Source organism: Pleurodeles waltl, chromosome 8 (genome assembly GCF_031143425.1).
Source record: "Pleurodeles waltl isolate 20211129_DDA chromosome 8, aPleWal1.hap1.20221129, whole genome shotgun sequence".
Taxonomy (NCBI): domain Eukaryota; kingdom Metazoa; phylum Chordata; class Amphibia; order Caudata; family Salamandridae; genus Pleurodeles; species Pleurodeles waltl.
This window is the reverse complement of record NC_090447.1, coordinates 877,741,944-877,765,113: the sequence shown is the minus strand read 5'-3', so window position 1 is coordinate 877,765,113 and position 23,170 is coordinate 877,741,944.

Below are 23,170 nucleotides of genomic sequence, written 5' to 3'. Positions count from 1 at the left end.
CACACTAGCTATGGATGAGCGTTATCTTCTACAGCCTTGTGCCGGACCAATTGTATGTTTCGAGGTAGAGACCGGCTGGCCAGACAGTGTGGGGTCAGATAGCATTCTCTCTTTGCATAGTCTTACAATGAGTTTACACAACCAAAAAAAGGCATCTAAAGTAGGTAACTCCCCCAACAAGCTCCTCCCCTGCATCACTGCATCGCAGGTTTAAAACTGTCCACCTCCCCAACATTGCAGAGTGCATGTCATCCCAAATTAGTGCACACCAACAGGGTTGCTTGGCCAACACAAAAGGTTAATCCATGCGTTCCCCCCATCTCCTGCTTATTGTTCACTGTTGCCTATTCAGTGCAGTTAAGCCTGGGGGCGAGGGGAGGAATTGCCACCCCACTCCAGGGCATGGCCAATTTCTATCTTTCAGATGGCAACCATGGCACCTCCCTCCACCTGGACCTCTCAATGAGGCTGTCCCTCTATGGCACCCACTGGAAGTTTCCGTCAAGTTCCCCAGGGCCCCATCAGGCAGGGTGTCCTCTGCTTTCTCCAGTGTCAACAACCGTTGCCTGCTCTCCCTAGACTCCCTCTGAAGTTCTCAAGTCTCTCATTTTTCTGTAGGTGGTGGAGTAGTATGCTGTCGCTGTGCCCTACATCCCACCTACTGGCCTCCAGCCCTCAAACCAGTTCCAGGCCTTGTTCGGGATCCCAAAGTGCCATGTCTTTATCTCCACAGGTATCATCAGTTTTGCAGAAACATAATGGATTATTTGAGGTCTCACTGTCTCAAGACCCTCTTGAGCTCACCAAAACTGTGCCACATCTTCTGTACACAGAGTGTGGAGTCTGAAAAGATGCTGATAGTGGCGTTCTCATGCGAATTGATGGATTGTGTCAGGAGGCTTGCAGTAAAACTCTTGGTCTCAGTGATTAAATATGCGGGCAAAGATATTTTGTGCCTCCATTCACCAATCATAGCATGCCTGATCTAGAATCAGGTGACTCTCTATGTACCCCTCCACCTCATTTGCCTCCTCAACATGTTCCCACCAGGGGCTCTGTTGTCACTCCCTAGGACAGTAGTGTCAGTGCTGGGGGGATCACATCCCTTCTTCCTTAATGACTGGGGGTGTATTTGCATGGTGAAACTCGCTTTTACTTGGCATGAGGGCCTAGGCTCTCCTCCTAGCTCCCTCTGTAGATCTGAGTGCAAAGTGGGTGGCTTCCCCATTGTCCTCCCTTCCTCTGCTCGGCCCAAGCTCAGGAGCCTCACCCCCGCCATGTTGTGGATGAGCCGCAGACACTTTCCAGACAACTTAGGGCTGGGGTACAGCACCTCCAACACCTTTGCCTCCTTCTGGTGCCACCTATTTTGGCCACCAGGGAATGGAGGATGCAGCCACGCAGTAGGCCCCAGCATGGTCAGTCATCCCAGGCAGCCTCTTCATTGTTCGTGTCACCTCAATAGGTTGCCCATTCCTTCCTGCTGCGGGAAAGGAACAGGGAGCTGATTAGTAGATGGATATTAGGGGATTTAGGCAAGTGGGTGCCGAAGGCACCTTAGCAAGTGGCCACCTTTCTCGATGGTCGGCCACGCCCCTCCCTCACCCAAATTCTTGTTCATCAGTCCTCCTGATCCTGCTTGCTTGGTTTATCTAGTCCCCTAGTTTACCTGTGTCTAATCCTTCTGCTCTTGGTTTGCCTGATCCATGTAGTTCTGGTCTTAGTTCTGGTACTCCTCTGTCTGGTCCTTCTGTATTGGGTCTTCTGGTGCTGTCAAAACTGGCCTTTCCCTAGCCCTCCTATTCCCCTAGAACTCTGGTCCCTTCCTAATCCTACTAATCCGCCTTTTCTCCCGGTTTGGATTTTCCACCTTGTTTTTGTCCATATGATCCTGGTCCCTTCTATCATGCTCTTTCTAGTAAAGGTGCTCCTGGGTCTGGGGGGCGTGGCTTGCCGGCTAAGATGGTGGGGGCAAGCTGAAAGCGCTCCACGTCAGCACCCTATTTATCTGCAATTAATTGGATCTGTGGAGCGGATCGAAGCTTCCAGCAGCGCTCATCCAAGTGCGGAATCACCCTGGAGCAGGGGGAACCGTTCGTGAGTGCTGTGGGCCTATCTGGGCTGTTGGTGGAGCGACCGGCCTGCACGAGGAAATGTGGGGTACGGCCTGCTCTGAGGACGCCGTACGGCCGGACCTGTGGAGCCTAGTCCTGTGCTTCCCTTGGGCTTGGAGAGAGCAGCAGACTGGAGGAGTCGCGTGAGGCACCCGATGTGACACTGCCCACTGGGTTGGGCTAAATGCAGTGGAACCAGGACCGCCGGGCAGAGCTGGAGGTAAGCGGTGGTCCCATTTGGTAGCACAAATTCAGCCGGAGTTTGCTGGTCCCGGTGGCAGCTGATCGTGCGGGGCCTGTTGGAATCTGCCGCCACGAGCACTGAGGGCCAGTCCATGCTGCCGCAGTGAAACGGACGGCGATAGGTGAGGAGCCCCTTGGGCCCTTTTGACAGTGCGGGCCTGAAGAAGCCCATCTTTCCACCCCCGGTGACAGAGGAGGGAAGAGGCCGGGTCAGTACCTGCTGTGGGACCCAGAGCTGTGGACTGGAGTACATGAGCGATGCCCTGTCTGACCGACTCCCACACACTGCGTATTTTACACTAACTGGCTGGAACTGCCAGTCATTATTGAAGCTGATCTATAGTGGTGGTGAACTGGTGTGACTCCTGTGCAACTGGGCACAGCAGGGAGAGAGGCTGCTCGTGCTGCTGTGCCTGGTCTGTAATATTGTGTATGTAAGCGGGCCTCCTGCATGGACGGTAATACACGGGCTCCCACGCCAGTGACCAATGCCTTACGACAGAGCCCCCTCCTGGCCAACACCATGGCAGGAGCGGGTTGCCTCCGCTCTGGAACTGGAGCCAGACCGCAGACGCTGCGATAGGAGACTCTGTCCCTGGATGGCACTAAATTGGATGCGGTGCTGGAAGCTGTGGAACACATAGGCACCTCTCTGGAGCAAGCCTGAACCTCCTCGGAGGGCAAAATTGACAACGTGGCCAGTGATCTCACCCTCCTACATGTAGACCATCACAAACTAGCGGATAGAACCCGCATACTAGAGGATCAGCTCCAGGACCTAACGCCTAAGACGGACTTACTGGAGGTTTCACTTCAAGATGTGTTGGACCGCATAGGGATGCTGGAGCGCTGAGCAGAAGATGCAGAGGGTCGTACTAGATGGAACAACCTCGGATTAGTAGGCCTACCAGAAGGAGCGGAAAACCCGAATGCGGTTGCTTTTGCTGAGACCTGGCCCGGGGGCTGATGCTGGAGGTCTCGTTGACGCCCTTTTTCTCATTTGAACGAGCCCGAGCCCACAGAGTCCCTATTAGAGCCCGACCGCTGGGTGTTGAACCACATCCATTCCTTCTCCGGCTTTTACACTATGCAGACAGAGACATTATACTACGAGCAGTGAGAACACTACCTGCAATCCATGTGCACAATGCCCCGGTTATGATATTCCCGGATTACACCATTGCCGTACAAAGAGAGCGTGCATCCTTCCTGTCAGTCAAGCGCAAACTCCGCTCCCTTAATCTGTCATATTCCCGGCCAGATTGCGTGTAGTGGCAGATGATAAACACACTTCTTCAACACGCCGGATGAGACATGGGACTGGCTGGAATCTTCAGACTTGGTCAATTGGCGACACCCTGACATAACCGATATGGCGACCCGGGACCTACAGCCCTGTCAACGTCGGAACCGCAAAAGATGCGCAGCTGCCTCAGGAGAGGTGCGACACTCTCCCGACCTGAAACTAATTATGCAGGAACACCGATGTGCATTGCAAACCGTGGCAGCCATTAGTGTCCTATCAGTGGCTTTGGATGGTAAGGTGGACCCCACAAAATCTATCGGAGATGAGAGCTCCTCCCTCGAGACATCCTCTGAACCTGGGTCATCCCACCGCCCAGCAGTGACTCCTCAGACAGCTGATGAACTAATCTGACTATACCCAATAATTACGCATTTTACTGTATAACGGCTTGTGTCAAAGTTCACTGTCAGTGGCGCTAGCCAAATAACTGTTGCTGAAATGCTGCATACTTTTGTCTTTGCATGGGACTATTTGTGTGCTCTGTTCTGTTGACCTTGTTGATTATGACCACCAGCCTGTGGGCCACCGGGCGTCGCGCCTCCATGTGTCCTCTGCCTTACACGCTGCGCTCTACCATGATTGCCTCCCCGCTATCATGCTGGATTAGGTGTTCTGCCCAGGCTATTACTACATCTCTAACACCTTGCCTACCCCACATCCCCTCTAGAGGGGTCTTTGTATTTTCCTAGAACTGTTTGCGCTGCATCAGCGTACTACTTAGTTTTGGCAGATAGCTGTTGTCCCTCTGCTGTAATGGTATTCACTTATGTTACTATTGGGCCTGTTGTTGGTCCTCAGCTGTTTTGGTTATGTTCTGGATGGAGCCTATGTACGCCTTGCCTGCTCCCTATCCCTATCCCTGGAGTTGGGCCATCAGTCCTCTGTACACTCATGGATCCACCATGAATCCCTTCAAACTCCTTACATGGAATGTGCGAGGCATACACACGCCAGCACGCAGTTATTCCATATACTCGTATCTTAAAAGGCATTCAATACACATAGCGTTCCTGCAGGAGACTCATCTTGTGCAACCTGAAGTGGCTAGACTGCAGCGGCGCTGGCGTGGGCAGCTTTATGCGACAGGTTTCTCCTCTTATGCCTGGGGGGCACTTATTTGGATTAGGCCGGGCTCCCCAATTGTAGCTGATGATCGTATTGTTGGTGAGCAGGGGCGTTACGTGCTGATGCTCTGGCGCCTTGCTGGCCGAGCCGTGATGTTGGGATCTATATATGCTCCAAATACAGATCAAACTTCTTTCTTACACACACTCTCCAATCTCCAGTCTCGCTGGATGACCTCCCCTGGTTATTGGGGCAGCTTTAATAGTGTCCTGGACCCCTCATTAGACCACTCCTTCCCACCACTGCCCACTGTCCAACAGTAGCAGCTGCACTGGCTCTGCACAACTGGCTCCAGCACTGGCAGATGGTGGATGTGTGGCATCAACGTCATCCCACCACTAGGGTATACTTGTTCTACTATGTTCCACACCACTTACATGTCCGCCTTGACAGGATGGTGTGCACTACTAACTTATATTCTGCAATACAATGTTCTGATAACCTGGGCTGCACTCACTCGGATCACATTCCCCAGCTTCTGCAATTGGGGTGGGATACTCCCCAGTCCGCCGTCCCTTCATGGCGACTCAGTCCGGAACTTCTGGAGGATGCCCCTTTTAGGGCCTCGTTAGCCAAGGCAATCCCTGAATACTTTGATCATAATATGGGCACGGCGTCCTGTGAACTAGTTGAATGGGAGGCATTTAAAGTCTTTATCAGAGGTCATTGTATGGGCACACAATGGAATTTGCGGAGATCTCTTGAGAGCGACTTGACCAGAGTGGAGAGGTCCCTGATGGGGTACGAATGTAGACAATCCCATACTGCACTGGACTCTGAATAACTTGCAAAGGCCAGAGCAGAGCACATCTCCTTTTTAGAGAAATTGCGCTATTTAAATTACGCAGTTTACTCAGCTCGCACACTTGCTCTGGCAGATCGCTCGAGCAAGTTGTTGGCCTAGCTTATTCACCAGGACCAAGATCGAATCCCTATTTTGGCAATTTGTTTGGCAGCTGGAAACATGCTCCACATTCCTCGGGAGATCCACTCTGAATTTACTGGGCACTACCAGTCGATTTACTATTCTGCGGTGTCAACGGACCTAGAGAAGGGGACTGACTTTTTTTCCGCACTTACCTTACTATGACTGTTGGATGACCAATGTGCAGAACGGGAGGCGCCCCTGATGTTGGATGAGGTGTGCGGGGGTATATTAGCTCTATCAGCAGGCAAAACACCTGGCCTAGATGGTCTTCCGTCCGACTTTTACAAGTCCTTCTCTGTAATGCCTGTCTTCTCTCTCTGTATGAGCAGTCACTGCAGGAGGAGGTCTTGCCAGCTTCGAAGCACGAGGCGCTGCTGGTGTTGCTCCCTAAGCCGGGCAAGGACCCATCTGAAATGGGCTACTACAGGCCGCTAGAGATGCTCAATACTGATTACAAAATTCTAGCCAAGATCCTGGTGGTCCGATTGGCACCTGTGGTCCCACAATTGGTACACTTAGACCAAAATGGCTTTGTGCCGGCATGGGACACCTCGCACAAGATCCGGCGCCTATTCAGAGTCATGCAGTATTCAATGCAGAACTATCCTCGCACGGGATGCCTGGTGCTCGACCTGAAGAAGGCCTTTGATTCCTTAGAATGGTCTTACTTGTTCGAATCGCTGCGCCGATTTGGGTCCGGCCCACACTTCCTATGCATGATCCAGCTGTTTTATACTCGGCCTCATTCTGGGTTTAAGGTTGGTACACTTATATCTGACCCAATTGAGGTGGGAAGAGGCACTAGACAGGGCTGCCCCCTCTCTCCACTGCTGTTTACTTTAGCAATGGAGCCCCTGGCTGTGGAGTTCCACAGGACCTGGCAAACTTGGGGTATCCCACTGGGTGACGGGCTGAATATAATCTCTCTATATGCAGATGATCTCCTTTTGTATCTCTGAGATATTGGCAATGTTCCTTCTGATATTGCAGCCACCCTTCATCGTTTTGCTGCACTCTCCGGCCTGCGAGTTAATTGTGTGAAATCATGCCTTTTCCCTTTTGACCCGGGACAGCCGGACCCGAGACTACGAATTTCTGGAACACACGGCCCTGGCAATCCAGGACGTTCTGTTACCTGGGCATACAGGTATTTCATACAGAAAGGGACCTCCACGATGGTAATCTCTGCAAAGCAGTGTCCTCCATCCGGTCACAGATGACCTTCTGGCAGACCTTGCCATTCTCGGTGGCCGGTACGATCGCCCTCTTGAAAATTATGGTCCTCCCTCGCCTCCCATACTACTTCTCTAATTTGCCTCATTATGTTCCAGTTGGCTTCTCTGTAAATTGGAGCCTAGAATACGGGAATTCATTTGGAATCAGGGTCGCTGTAGGGTGGCGTTGAAAACGCTCTATCTACCACTGTCCCAGGATGGCCTCTCGGTTCCAAACAAGGAGCATTATTATCTTGCCTCCCAACTTCAATAGGTAGCGCGTTGGCTGATGGGTCTCCAACTAACTGATACCTCAACTAATTCCCCAACCTGGACACTAACTCGACTACTGCATCTCTTTCACCCCCTTACTAAGCTGCGACCCCGCGGAGCTTCTGCTTAAGGTGGCTCATCGCTGTTACCGTAGGTCCCTGCGTCTCACAAGTGACACTATTCCCTAAGCTCCAGTCCTGGCCTTACTGGGTGTACAGCGTGGTGCACATCGCACAACTGCCGCTGAACTGGGTCCTTGGCATGCAGCTGATCTGCACACTCTGGGTGATCTCTACAGCGGAGGTGTTCTGTTTCAGTTCGTTGAGCTTTCAACGGAGACGGTGCTGCCACCAGGGCAGTTTCTTTTGTACAATTTGATACTCCGGGCACTATCGCGCAGATGGGGAGATATGGCCTCCGAGCCTCCCACACACCTACTGGTGCAATACTTGCAAGTTATGGGGCAAGGTAGATACCTGATTCAATGGTTCACTGATGTGCTTAGAGACCTTACAACGAATGCACATGCCACTTTACTAGCCACTTGGAAGGGAGATCTAACAAGACCTCTCACTGATGCCGCTTGGGTGGTGGTACCATCCGGTCATACTAATGTCCCCTGTAATGCCAGATTCCGCCTTATTCAATATTACATATTACACAGAGCTTACCTCGCACCAACCCGCAGTAACAGATATTTTAACAGTGTGGATTTGGCTTGCCCTCGTTGCAGTTTAATAGGGGCAGACTTCCTTCATATGTTCTGGTCTTGTCACTGGGAGCGGGTGGAGTTGGGCACAAGCTAAAGTTTTGTTACAAGTTCCTTTTATATTATGTACTTCTTTTTTTTTACTGTTGTTGCACCTACAAATACATCAATAATTTCCCATATGAAGGAACACGTTTATGCCAGAACTGGGCTGACCCTAGATCGGTTGAAAGTAACTCACGGACCTTACGTAATCACCTCATGCATTATATTGTTTTTCTTCCTCATGGAGTTTGAATGTATAAATCGTAAAATTGCTTCCTTCGTCTGCCAAATATCAATGCCTACCACATTTTTACGGTATAAGCTGGCGCTATGTTAAATGGATAAAATCAATAAAAAAAGATTTAACAAAAAAAGGCGCTCCTGGGTCTTGTCTTCCTCATCCCTGTAGCACTGGTCCTCCCAGTTCCCCTGTAATGGGTTACCTGGTTCATGTAGTCCTTGTCACCCTGTGATAGGGTCCCCCTGAATCTGAACCTTGTGGACCTTTTGATTCTGGTCCCACCAAGCCTGGACTTCCTGGGGTTTGATATTCCTCCTGCACCTGCTGATCTAAGGTTTACTGCTCTTGCGAGCCCTGGTCTTTTTCAGTTGTGGTCTTCCCAGTCCTTGTCCATTTGCTTATTGCACCATGGTCCTCCTTGATCAGACCTCTGTACTCTCGGACCTCCTACCTCTGATCTTTCTTTACATTGGACTCCAACTGGCCCTGCTTGGTCTGTCCATTTGGGTCTGCTGCTCCTTGCCCTGGTCATCCCTGTCAATCCGGTTCTGGCCAGTGGGCTTGCCCCCCAGCCCTCCTCATCATTATGGTCCAGTGTATTCTATTCATTCTAACTCTGTTCCTTCTGTTCTTTTTGGCCTCATCAAATTGGTACTGATTCCCTTGTTTTGCATCCTCCTTGCCATCCTTCTCGACCTGGTCCCAGTACCCCTAATCCTGTTTTTCCTTGTTGTGCTCATCAGCATCTATTTGTTCCTGGTCCCTTTTGGAATAGGCACCCTGGTCCTCGTGGATTTAGTCAACCTGGACCTGGCTTTTCTTGTCCTGTTCCTCGTGGCTCTGGACGTCCTAGCCCTCCTGGTACTCTACACTGTGTTACTTCCCCTCCCACTGGTTATCATTTTCCTCCTATTGATCCTTCCTCCTTCAGTCCTTCTCCATAATGACTTTAGTGAGGTATAGCCTCTAAGCCTGTCACTCGGATTTTTTTTTAGGTTTCCCAATTTCTTTTGCTGAGAAAGCCCTGTCAAGGAAAAAATGAAAGCACAGGACCTTGCCCAATTAAAACACTACTTAATATGTTAAAAACTAAACACCCGGCCCAAGGTACATTGGATGGTGTCTAACATGTCAGTGTGGCTGAAGGGCCACTTACGATGTCCCACCAACAAGCATCTATACCTGAAACCCACTCCGCCTGATGAAGAGTATGAAAAAAGTGTAGCTACTAAGCAGGCAGTTGAGTGAAAAGGCACTGCTTTGTGAATTACCCAAATGCATTGTTTACCTGTCTCTTGCTTCCACTTCCCCTGAGCCACAAAAGCCACATTGCTGGGATTCACTTAATGTACGTCCTACAAGTGTCCAATAGCACTGTGTCCTTAAAATCCAAATGTACTGTAAGTGTCCCTCCCTCTGTGGCCCAGATACCACCTATCTCTCTGCATTTCCTGTTTGCTGCTGCTTGTTAACCGCTTCTGTGTTGCCAACTCTGGAATGCTAAGCAAACTCAAAATCCCTTTAAAACAAGTCCAAATCTAGCACAAGGCCATTCACAAGAAGCCCAAATAAGCACAGTTCTAAAAAACCATCAAAAGGAAAATCGTGAACATTAAAAAAGCTAAATGTTCTCATAAGTGAAGAAAGCATTTATGTAACCTATTTAAAAGCTGTGCTCATTATACTTTGCAACAAGCCAAACACTCTCAGACTGCAGCCCAAAATATATGTGTGTCATATCCTGAAGCTCCTGAAACAAAGTGTCATTCCTAAATTGTTGCTATAATATTAAAATAACACAAATTGTTTTATTCGAAATAGATCTTTACTGTTTTTCAACTACAAACAATTTAGCTTAATCCATGGACTTACCATTGTTCATACATTTGTACATTTGTATATGCACTTACTTTCAAATGCTTCACACTCCATTACCTGGAGACTGTTTTTTCTTGATTTCTGCTAAATAAAGAGGTCCTTCAGCACTATTTATCTAGCCCACAGTCAAATATTACATTATCTCCATTATTTAGCCTGCGGCCAGATGAACGGTAATGTTTCAACTATTTAGTCGGCCACTGGCCTACTGATCTCTGAGAGCTGTTTCTGCAATCTCATTTGTGCTATTTACCTTGGTTCTGAAGTCATGTCATGTTTTGATCACTCATGCTGTGGTAGCATAAGAATTTTTCTGGAGACACTTTCAGAAGCTAAACAAACAACAAGTAGAAATCACTAGACCTCTCTAATATAGTGCTAGGATCTGTTACTAGGTTAATGAGGTGCTGATGAATCTCAGCTGCCACCTAAGCCCCTTCGTACAATTCACACTATTAGGAACAACAGTTTCTCTCTGTGTGATGTTTCCTATAATTAGGGTAGATATATCATAATGTGTCCTACAATACAAGCATACATCTCTGGCTATATGCTGTCCAGTACTATCTACATTTTACATAAACCACAATGTGGTTTATAGTGCCCGAACTGTTACTTTTCAGGATAAGTGTTATGCTGTTTAGTGCTTTCCCAACTTTTGCTTTGTTAGATCTTGAATTCTATTCATGCAGTCACATTATAGCCCTGGCAAGTTAACAACAATGGAGAGGTTCAACAGGTTAGAGTGACTCCTGTAAAACTGAAAGTAGTTCAGTTTTAGAGTGCCCAGCTAGCCTTCACATATAGCACAGTTGGAATGTCACTATACCCAACCACCTTCAAAAAAAGAGCCTAATGCTCAAGCACACTTATAACCAGAAAAAGAAGAGAAACTTTGCTCAGTGTTTTTGATACTCCTAACTTGAAAAATTCTGGTAAACTGGAGAGACATAAAAGTAAGAGGAAGATTTCTGGATTACTGTAAACTCACATTTTGCTATACGTTTCTAAAGTGAATTATCAAGAAGAAGGGTTGATTTGAATATCAGAGAAATCAATATATCTATATCTGCCAAAATTCATTGCCAATTGGTGTCAAATTTCATATGAATTGATAGCTCTCAAGGAAAGGTAAGGAAGGAGCAGTGGCTCCTTCGAGGGGTTCAGAGGATCTGATGGTTATGTAGACATAAAGCAGATATAATAATGACACATGCAGTTGGGGTATATGAGTAGTTTTTCATGTCAAGGGGCCACATTGGGCTGAATCTGGATGCAGGTGTGAGTGGAGGTTCTGAGGTGTGTAATTCACATACATTTATCCCTCACAAAGTGGGACGCTGTCATCCTACCACCATGTGGTGCTTATACGGATCCTCTGGGGTCCTACTTTCCCCACAGTTTACCACGGAACACTACCTTACATATGACATTCCCTGCTACCCATTTCATTCCAGTAGTGGTTTCAATACCAAAAATGTTGATGCATTATAGTCCTTATCTGCTCGGCATACTTCCAGCATTGTTCTTCTTTGTATGCAGATTCCTTTCCCTGTACTCCAGTGTTTCCTGCTGTACCTGAATTCTTTATTAGTGTTTACTGTTTGTGTTCCAGTGTCTGTGCCCTGGATATAATTTTATTTGCTTTAGTTGCATATTACCAATCCTTGCTTTTGTCCATATCCTAGCTTATTGTGCCCATCTTAAATTACTAGTTACTTGGTTTGATCTGTCTGCCTTTCTGTATTCTGTCATACTTTATCTTTTCCATGTTAACTAGAATGCACTTCTGCTTTACAGGGGGACCGGTTTCAGAATTCTGTTTTTCTTGTTCCATTCCTTTTGTCCTTGTTTGTGTTTGTATTCCTTTTTAGTTATTTTTACATGAGTATTCCAATAATTTTTTATATTTGGTGCCTCATTCACAGAAACCAGGCAATATCACAAAATAAAATGATGGACGGAGTTTTGAAACTTTTCAAACATTCACCCCCAGTCACAGATCTGGGTTTAATCCATCGTTAATTTGCTTGCCATGTCACCCCAGTTTAGACTTAGCTATATGCAAATCAGTCTTGACCCTGCTCCCAATGGGACCAGTCCAGCCCGAACTGCCAAGCCAGGTCCTCCCTGGACAGGATTCAAACATCCTGGGACCGGTTTCAGGGTTTCACCCTTTATCAACCAGGCTAGCTTGAATCCAGTGGTGCAGCAATCAAGGGATCCACTTCTGGGCATACCCTAGCCACTTAGGATGCACAAGGCAATATCACAAAATAAAATGATGGACAGAGTGTTGAAGCTTTTCAAACACCCACTCCCAGTCATTCACAGACACCCACATAGAGCTCTTCTATCAAAGGAGCTACTTGATATCTCACGAGGATCTGTGAGCATAGCTGCTCCTTGTCTTATTGTGATTTTGTTTATTTACCAATGGCTCTTTTTCCATGGAGCAAAAAACTTATCAGTTAGTGGTTAGTCTATTGTTTATCTACTTTGTACCTGCCTTTTTCCCACCAGAGGTTTACTGCACCTGTTTACTTTATGTGCTCTCTTTCTAGTTTTGCCTTTTGTAGACATTAATCAGGACATGTATAGGATTCTTACACACGTCTGTTCCAATCTGCTCTAGTTTTCAGCTTCTGTCCTGTCCTTTTCTCTTCCAGGTTTCAGGCATTCCTTGTTATCTACTAACCCCTTTTCCCAAATTACCCTCAGCAGAGAATTTCAATGGGGGTCCTGACTTCAGTCTCCTGGGAATTCATTAACTAAAAGACAGGCCAGGACAGTACTGCCCAGTTCCATGTGGATTCCTGGCAATAACATGAAATATCAATTGGTTCCACTTTCTATAATGTGCAAGTGCTGTCACATGTCAACAAGAGAGCTTGTTGGTTTTAAGATGTTCTTATTTTGATAGCACAAAAAGAACAGTGACTTTAAGTTAACTCAATTAATATTTACTGCGAGAAATAGGGTTATTGGTTGAAGGGTGCGCAGCTCCACTCAGGCGACAACCACATTCCTTATCAGGGTGAACCACAAAAGTCACAAAAGTAACCCGTAGTTAACACTTTGGTAGCTTGGCACAAAAGCAGCCAGGCTTAACTTAGAGGCACTGTGTAAAGAAAGTATTGATGCAGCAAACAAACAACAGTTAAGTGAAAAACACAAACCAAGAAAACTCCCAAACCAATTTAGGAAAATGTTGGTAACTTTAATAATTCAGATGATAACAAAACAGCAATAATCCAATCAGTAAAACTGGAGATAATAAAATGTAAAGGTTTTAGTGAAACCAGCACCTAAAAGCACATGCCACCACTTATGGTCTGTTCACGCTAGACCTTGGGAAAGTCACAAGTCCAGGCCAACTGAGATACTGCACAGGTTGGAAATAGGGATCAGGTTAGTCTCACTGAAAAGCTACTTTCTAAGTCCAGAGTGAAGTGTTCCACTAACAGTGGAGGAGGCCTTGAAGAGTATGTTGAATATATCAGCTGGTTGTCACTGTAGCATGAAGAGCTGTGTCAGGGTGGCCATTGTTACATAGTGTACAGCCGGTCAAACATTGTGGATGGTCGTTACTGTAGCTTTGAATTGGCAGTATTTGCTGGATGTCATTGCTGTAGTGCAAAGTGCAAGTCTTGTGTTGCTGGTAGCCACAGACAGTCTTTGTCGGTGTGAAGCGAAGGTTTGAGCTGAGTGTTTTGCTGGTGGTTGTTGCTGGCAGCAGAGTCTAGGCACGAAAGGGCTCGTTCATGGTCGCGATGAGCTCAAACATCACATTTTTCACCTTTTTATTTGGACAAGCTCTTACTGTTGCCAGCCAAAGGTCCAGGACCTGGGAATTACCTCTTAGGGATCAGTACTCACTCCATCAGAGGTAAGCAGCAGATCTCAGGCAGGTCCAATTGCAACAGGTCTGCTGGACAGTTGCCGGGAGGCCTCTGAAGCTTATTGTGTTCCTGTAGCTCACATAGGAAGTTAGCCAACTGACACTTGAAGTCACTCAGGGTAGCCTGGGAAGAATACAGGAAGGTCCAGTCTTTCTTAACAGAGAGCAGGCAGTCCTTCAAGCAGCATGGCAGGCTTCTGGCAACATAACTACACTTGTTCTAAATCTTCCACAGGTCCTGGAGTGTTCTGATGGGTGGCTCTGGAGAGCCAATATTTATACCTTGCGTCAGAATTTTGTGGGTGACTTCGTGCCCTACCCCCATATCTGGTTCTGCAAAGTTCTCACCCTGTCCCGGTCAAGGCTCCAAACTGTCTGGGTGTAACAAAAGGCATGGTAGGCCTGATGCCAGGTTTCTTTGTGTGTTCAGGATGCAAAGCCCTTTGAAGTGCAAGTGGGGCTGGGTATAGCCTCTCCCTAGTTACCCTTTCCAAATGGTTCATACTGTTCACACCTAAGCCCCTTTGTACAGAGCCATTCACTCATGGGACCTAGTAAACTGGCAGAAATGCACAGTTTGTTGGGACAAGAAACTTCCAACTTTCTAAAATTGGCATTTTCAGAAATTTAATTTTACATTCTGACTACACCATTAAAGAGGATTTACATTGTGATTCAGTTGAGTGTAAACAGCAAATTTTTATCTGCCCCCAATTTAACGTTAGCAGTTATTAAATGTAATAAGGTAACCCAGTGCCAGTCAATGGGAGAGATACGCAGTATCCTGCTCTCTTCCTTTCATTTGCACCTGGGCGGGCCAGGTCCTGGAGGCATTGAGGTGCTAAAAAAAAGGATGGGGCACACGGAGCCTCCCTCCTAGGGCTTATTGTAGCCCCTGGGACTACCACCTCCCCAGGGCTGAGATTAAAATCCACAGGGGGCCGCGCAGTTCCCCGCAGTCCTGGGACCAGCCACCTCCCTGGGGGCAAAGGATGTTAAAAAAACGGTGGGGGGGGGACGTGCACAGCCCCTCCTGGAGCCCAGGGAACCACGACCATCCCGGGGCATTGGTTATTAATTATGCAGGGGTGCCAGTTTGGCAACCCCTGTGCCCCAGGGACCACAACCTCCCTGGGGCCAATTTTTTAAAATTCATGTGGGGAACATATGCAGCCCCCCCTCCTACACACAGCCCAGAGTATCACCACCGATCCGGGGGATTGAATAATATGCATGAGGGCCCAGAGGACCACAATCTCCCCGTGGTAAAGGCTCATACAATAATGCGGGGTACCCGCATGGCCTCCCACTGCCCCAGGGACCACCGCCTCCCCAGTGAAATTTATATAATTAATGGGGGGCCTCATGGTCCCCTACACCCAGGGGACCACCACCGCCCCATGGCAATTTAGATAATTAATTGGGGAGGCATGTGGCCCCCTGCAGCCCCAGTGACTGCCACTTTCTCCTTAGCTGAAATTAATTAACAAAGGGGGTCCGTTGTGGACACTTGGCCTGTGGGGACCACTGCATGCTGGAGTGGAGTTTTCATCTGTTTCCCTGCAAGCAGATATGTGTGCAGGGAAACAGATGAAAAGATTGCTCCCACAAGAAGCGAGCTGCTATTTAAATCAGCTCCCTGCTTGTGGGAGCAATGCTGGCTCCTGCACTACGTGAGGAGCTGCCTAAGACTGCGGGGGCATTCAGGCTCCTCCTGGGGTCCTGTCACTTTCTCGCTTTCTCTCTTCTCTCTTCCATCCCATTATAAAATTGAAGAGAGAAAGCAAGAAAGTTATCCGAATGTGGGAAAGAGTCACCTGTAGCCTGGTGGTTAAGGTCTCAAACCCCTACACCTAGGGTTAAGGGTTCCAGTCTAGATCTGTCAGTGGTCATTTCCCTCCTTTAATTTATTTTCAACTTCAAATATTAAAGGTACATACCAAAAGGTGATCTCACTCTTTTTACTTAAAAAATACATTTTATTTTTCAATTTGTCCGGAAATATCTCATTATCTCATTAAGTAAATAGTTCATCTAAGCCTAAAAAACCTTTCAGTCAGTCCCTCTAACTCTTTCTCTCTCTCTGTTTCTCTCTCTCAATCTCTTTCTCTAATTCTCTCTCTAATTCATAGCGAAATTCACATATTTCACTGTGAAGAAAATAAAAACCAAGCACTGTCTCTTGCCTTGTTTTTAATGTAACCTCTGGGTAAGCCAGGTCCTGGGAGCATATATATATATATATATATGCATATATATATATATATATATATGTCTCAAATATATAGTTGTAGGGGGTGCACAGGCCCCCCTCTATGGGGGTTCATAAGACTCCAGGACCACTATCTCTCTGGGGCTAACTTAAGGTAAATTCATGGGGGGCCCATGCAGACCTACGGGTCCTAGGGACCACCATCTATTTGGGGTTTTTTTTTTCAAAGAAGGGGGCCGCATGGATCCCCCTGCTGGAGCTGAATGAAGTCCCGGGAACACCACCTTCCAGGGGCAAAATGTGATTGTCAGGGGGCCCACAGAACCCCCAAATGCCCAGGTGACCACCAACTCCCCGGGGCCATTTGAAATTTTAAAGAAGGGAGGGGGTCCCAATGCCACTACCTTACTGGGATCTGTCAGTGGTCATTTCCCTCCTTTAATTTCTTTTCAACTTCAAATATTAAAGGTACATACCAAAAGGTGATCTCACTCTTTTTACTTAAAAAATACATTTTATTTTTCAATTTGTCCGGAAATATTTCATTATCTCATTAAGTATATAGTTCATCTAAGCCTAAAAAACCTTTCAGTCAGTCCCTCTAACTCTTTCTCGCTCTCTGTTTCTCTCTCTCAATCTCTTTCTCTAATTCTCTCTCTAATTCATAGCGAAATTCACAAATTTCACTGTGAAGAAAAAAAAAACGAAGCGCTGTCTCTTGCCTTGTTTTTAATGTAACCTCTGGGTAAGCCAGGTCCTGGGAGCATATATATATATGTATATATATATATATATGTCTCAAATATATAGTTGTAGGGGGTGCACAGGCCCCCCTCTATGGGGGTTCAGAAGCCTCCAGGACCACTATCTCTCTGGGACTAACTTAAGGTAAATTCATGGGGGGGCCCATGCAGACCTACGGGTACTAGGGACCACCATCTCTTTGGGTTTTTTTTTTTCAAAGAAGGGGGCCGCATGGATCCCCCTGCTGGAGCTGAATGAAGCCCCGGGGAACACCACCTTCTAGGGGCAAAATGTGATTTTCGGGGGCCCACAGAACCCCTAAATGCCCAGGTGACCACCACCTCCCCGGGGCCATTTGAAATTTTAAAGAAGGGAGGGGGTCCCAAGGCCACTACCTTACTGGGGCCGGCCCATGCAGAACAGAGGCAGGCGTTCATGTGGCCCCCCTACTGGAGCCATTTATGGCCCTGGGATCCTCCACCCACTAGGGCCGGCTCCTGCTTTCACCTAGGTGCCTACCCTCAAAAAGCAAGCACTCTGCTTCCAGCAAGCGGGAGCTGTCAAAATGCTTCTGTTTGCTGAAAATTGAGTTTTCATCTCTTTCCCTGCCCGCAGACATGCATTAAGTAATTTTGATTACATTACATTATCCCAACCACTGTCAAATATGGTCATTGGCCATGCGCGGCAGGGGGTTAGCCGCAGGGCAGCCTACACTCTATAAACACCAAATCCAGATCAACATTTTTTTTTTTAAAACAAGCGCAGTCTCCCATGCTTATTCAGTATAGCCCTGGGGCCCGGGGACCACCACCTCCCTTGGGCCTATTAAAAAAATAACACTGGGAGTGGGGCAAAGCAGATTTTGGCATAAGGGATCCATCCACCGGCCAGGGCTTTGCAGCCAGCCCACTATAACCACCCAACCCTGCGCCATGCATGCCGCGCAGGGCAGGGGTTAGCCATATGGCCTGTCCAGCGGCCAGGTCCGACACCCAACCCCTCTGCCCGTACATAATGGGTGTTGGACGCAGAGCCTGGCCTGTGGCCAACCCCTTATAACCACTCAGCCCCACGCCACGCACGGCCTTTGTCCATGCATGGCAGGGGACCACAACATTGTCGGAGCTACTAAAGAAATATTACTGGGGGGCCATGCAGATCCCAATCAGGCCCCAGGGACCACTACCTCCTGGGGCAACAAATTGAAAATAGTCAGGGCGCTGTGCAGACCACCCTGGGCCCTTGGGACGACCACCTCCCCGTGGCTACATACTAAAAACATTAGAGGAGCCACATTGAGCCCCCTAGGGGGCTCCGGACACTCACCACCACGGGGCTACATTTAATAAATCTACGGGGGCCATGTAGACCTTCCAGGCCCTGGGGATAACCACCTCCCTGGGGCTACTTTAAATTTATTGATGGGGGGGCACACAGACCCCCCAGACCTCATGGACCACCACCTCCTTGAGACAATAAGTCAAAAATATTTAGGGGAGCACCACCTCCCCAGGGCCATTTTTACTATTAAAAAGGGAGGGAGGCCGCATGGCCCCTCTTCCTTGACAGATTTATTGGCCCTGGGGACCCCACCCCCCGGGGCCTAGCTGTATATAGTTACTTGAAATAACTATAACTGCTGAATTTATGTGGTTCTGTATGATTGAAATCTGTCCCTGTAACCTTTGGTCTTTTACATGAATTTCCTTTTAAAAACATTCAATTTCCTGACTATAAGATCCATGTAACCTTTGTTTTTTTCAGTGAATTTCTATTTTTTTTACGTTAAGTAATTTTAATGACTTTATATTAACCTAATGACTGCTGTGTATGGCCTTCAGCCATGCGTGGCAGGGGGTCAGCCACAGGGCAGCCTACCCCCTATAATCACTCTATTGGCGGAAATTTTTAAAAAACTAAAAAAAACACATATGCGATCCCCTGAGCTTGTTCAGTATTGCTCCTGGGACTCCCGGGGACCACCGCATCCCTGGGGCCTATAAAAAAAATTAAAGTGAGAGTAGGGCTGTGCAGATTTTGGCCCCGCGGACTCCATCCCCCAGCAAGGCCCTGCAACCAGTCCCCTATAACCACCAGTCGCCCGCCACTCATGACCTTTGGCCGTGCATGGCGGGGGTTGGGCAAATGGCCTGGCCTGTGTTCAGGTCCAGTGGCCAACCCCCTATAGCTACCCAATCCCGTGCCATGCACCACCTCACTGGGGATGCCTAAAAAATATTTTTCAGGGGCCACGTGGGCCCTTTGGGTCCGAGGTACTACTACCTTCACAGGGCTACCTAATAAAAATTATAGGGGGGCATATGGACATCCCTGAGCCCTGGGAACTACCACCTCCCCTGGGCTATCTATTAAAAATATTTGGGGAGCCAAACGGAGCCCCCGGGGCCTGGGGACCACAACCTCCGTAGGGCTATATTTAATAAACATATGAGGAGGTGTGCAGAGGCCCTGGACCCCAGGGACCACCAGATGCCTGGGACTACTAACTAAAAATATTTGGGGGGACACAAGGAGCCCCCCCATGTCCCGGGGACTACCACTTCCCTGAAGCAACATTTAAGAAATATGTGGGGGCTGTGTGGACTGCCCCAGGGGACCATCACCTCCCCAAGGCTACTTTAACTAAATTGAAGAGAACCACCTCAACACCTCAACACCCCCTCCCGGGGGACCACCACCTACCAGAGGTAGTAAATTAAAAAAATACTTAGCAGGGGCATGCATCTCCCACAGGACCTGGGGAGCACTGCCTCCCCAGGGCCACTTTCACTATTAAAAAGGAAGAAGGGTCTGGGGTCTACAGCCCTCCCCCTATTAATATTATTTTGTTGTCCATGGGAGGTGGTGGCCCCTGGGTCCATATGGCCTCCTCCCCACATATTCATTCAATTTTGCCCGGTGGAGGTGGCTTCCCCCAGGGCTTTATAAAATGGCAATGCCCCCAGGTCTTGGCCCACCCAGGGGCAAAATAACAGAAAGGCAGGTGATCACATTTTATTTTTTTAATTTTGGTGAAATCCGCAGATCCAGCCATGAAGAACCAAGGCTAGGGGATGAAGGTATACATACACTGCTCCCTTTTTCTTTTTTTCTTGTTTTTTTGGGGGACTCGGCTTCAGCTGCAAACACTTCTTGTTAGAAGTCTTGGCAACCGATCATATCTCAGCAGGTGATCTCCCTGGATATGCGGCCCTAGATATCCAAATTTATTTTCCCTTTAATATCTCGAAAAAAACTACTGATCAGGTTTACAACAAATTAAAAAGTGAGTGACTGGAAGCTACCTTTTTGTCAAATTTGATTTAATTCCGTCCTGTGGTTTGGGCTGCAGGTGTGTCTAAAGATTCTATGGGAATTACCATCAGAAACACACTTTTTTTGACCACCCTCTTTTTCTCGACCCCGCTTGACGGATCATCCCAAAACTTTCCATGCACAAAAAGACAAAGACCTAACTTGACACTTTAAAAAAAAGATTTTGTAAAGATTTGTCTACGATGCCAAAGTCAAATCAAAAAAATATTTTTCAGTGGAAACTAGGTCCTAACTATACGCCACCATACATTTATAAACATTTGGGATTATCTTTGACTTCAGCGCAGAGCACAAAGAAGGTTGTTTGAAGGCTGGGGAGGGGTATGGTATAACACAGATCTGATTGATAGCATTAAAGAAATATATGTTCCATCAATTTTTATATTTTATGTGGTGGGCAGTAAAGACATATGTATTGCAGGCAGAGTCAGCACGTATAGTTCAGCTATACTTATAGATAGTAGGTTTGTCAGCAGTCCTCTGGACTCCTGAGAGAGGTAAAGATGGCTTCTTGGCTCTGTGTTTATGTCTCGAGACTCCTTTTTCCACAGATAGGAAAGGTCCTCATCAGTGGTAGGCCAGGCCAGCAGAGCTTGATTACATTAGGCATAATCATATTTGTGAGGAACATCAGTACAGAACTCCATGTTCAGGAAGTATCAAAGACAGTTCCACAGATGTAGATTGTCCTTGACCTGGGGTCGAACTCTATCTCACTTTTCAAATGCTTGCAATCCGATAGCATCCCACTGCATAAATGTCAGTGTATTCACCAAGTTTTACTTTCTAACCAAACTCATTTCAATAGGGTTAAACCCTACAGAATTCTTTCAGGAAGAGCAAGCCTTGTCCAGCTCTCAGAATTTTCTTGGGGTGACTCCGATGTTCATAACTGAATGCAGGTAAAATTCTTTGGATATGTCTCTGGAGGGAAACTTGTGCACTGGGCTCAGACAGACCCATAGAGCAAAACAAGCAGGAGAACAGAATTGTGTGATGGGGAAGAATTTTGTTATTTCTATGTAGGACGCAGCCATCCTACATTTGTACTACCTGACTCATAATAAAAAGATGATTTCAAGAGTGATAGAGGAGACTGCAAATTATCCTGCATCCATACTTGTTTCAAAGTTCATGATCATTTTCGTAAAACCAGTGCTCCTCAATGCAATGATGCAGAATTTTGAAAAAAGAAACACTAACGGGAGTAGCCTTAGATTCACAAAGGGATGTCACCTATGTGCAACTAACTTACCTCAAGAGACATATTTACAAACATTTTACACATGGCAGCATGGCAAGTGTAGTTGCCGCACTGCTTAGCGTGAAAGGGAGAGCGCTGAGCTCACTGGCGCACTTTTGGCTGCCTTTCTCCAAAGCAAGCACCTATTCGTCATTTCACAAGGGGGTCTGACTTAAGATCAGGATAGTTTTTGTGTAGAGAGGGGTACCTTCCAGCACCAAAACTATCCTTTTAGACGTGTTCCTCTGTGTATATGGGTTTGCAGACTGCAGCCCTCATGTGAAGCGGAGTGGAAGCAACAAGAAGTAAAAAGATTTCTCCTCATTACGCTAGCCTTGGGAAGGCACAGCATTTGTTGCAAACAAATATTTACAAGTCAGTGTAAATAGAGGTTTGAGTCAAAATACATGGAATGATACACAGGAGTGTCCACGATTCACCAGTTTAATGCCTTCCTGAAGCAAGATAACACAAAGCAACACCATGAAAATCAGGCTGTGCTTTGCTCTGGAAATCCCAAACTAGATTTTGCATTGGGGTGCGCCAAAAAAGTAACGCAACCCGGCTCAAAATCTTACCAATTGTGGGCCCAAATCAATAATATGTTGTGACCAGCGATTACCTTGAGAAAGTCACAGAGGGGCTATCCCCTAAAGAAATATGGGTAAGAATACCAATTTATTATCTCAGTACCCTTACAGTGCACCAGGGGTATTCCTAAGGACACCTTTTCTGTGATTTGAAGTAATACAAACAGTGGCTGTTAGGTGGAACAGAAATTAACATTGTCAAGAGATATTACTTCAGATAAAGGATATGCAAATGCTTCTAGTGTTATTAAAGAGCGTAATTAGAGAATGAGCCCAGTGTATTGTTAATGTTATTTATTTTTGCCAGCTATCCAAATGAACATTGCACTGGTAGAACCTTTAAACTTCCATGATATAATTCTCCTTCTCTGAAACAAACAAGATGGCTTTAATGTCAGAGAGAAAGTTGGTGCAATAAAAGGTGTTGAATAAGACACCAAGCCACTCGCATGTGCGGCGTGCTCTTGTAAGTGTGGCTGTGTGTGCAAACACTGAGGGGGTCATTCTGACCTCGGCGGTAAAAGGCGCTTACCGCCGGTCAGAAGACCGCCATAACACCGCCGCGGCCGCGGTAAGCCGCCACGGTCATTCTGACCCACAACGGCCAAACCTCCAAAAATCCGACCTCCACTGCAGCCCGCCACATCAGCGGGCAGCGATAAACTGGAGATGACCAAACCTCCACCGTCACGCGAACAGAAATACGCCCATGCCATTCTGACCCACGAATCCACGCGCCGGTCTTTCAAACGTGGTATTCCATTGGCGCTACACACCGCCGCGGTCAAAATACACACCCAGCACCAAAACACAGCCACATTGGACAATTCGAAATACACACACCTGATACACATACACACACCACTCCCACACAATCAGCCAACTATAAAACACACACCCACATCACCCACAAACCCCTACAACCCAAATTTTGACGAAGGAGAGAGAGACACAGCAAACAATATATAGCAATACACACTGAGGCACACTACACCATCACACACACCACATAGTAGCACAAAGCACCACACACCAACATACTCATCATCACATACACCACCTCAC